Source organism: Fulmarus glacialis, unplaced genomic scaffold, assembly GCF_000690835.1.
Source record: "Fulmarus glacialis isolate BGI_N327 unplaced genomic scaffold, ASM69083v1 scaffold23663, whole genome shotgun sequence".
Classification (NCBI taxonomy): Eukaryota; Metazoa; Chordata; class Aves; order Procellariiformes; family Procellariidae; genus Fulmarus; species Fulmarus glacialis.
Window position 1 is genome coordinate 1 of NW_009203900.1, and position 278 is coordinate 278.

Consider the following 278-nt stretch of genomic DNA (forward strand, 5'->3'; position numbering starts at 1 on the left):
CCCAAGAGAGAAACCTCACTCTCCTCTCCCCTTCCTGGCAGAGCTGCCTCCCTGGTGCGCAGCCCATCCACGCAGGGGTCCGAGCGGTGCCATCCAGCTGGAGCCGCTATCCGCCCGGCTTTGTGCCCTGCAATGGCCCCAAGGATGAGCTGGGCAGGTTGGATCCAGCCCCACGACCCGTACGGGGCTGGACAACACAGCCCGGAGCCAGTGGTTCACGCAGGGGGGTGCAAAGGAGGCACGGAGATTGCTAGGCAGCCGGGGCTGTGCTCCGAGGT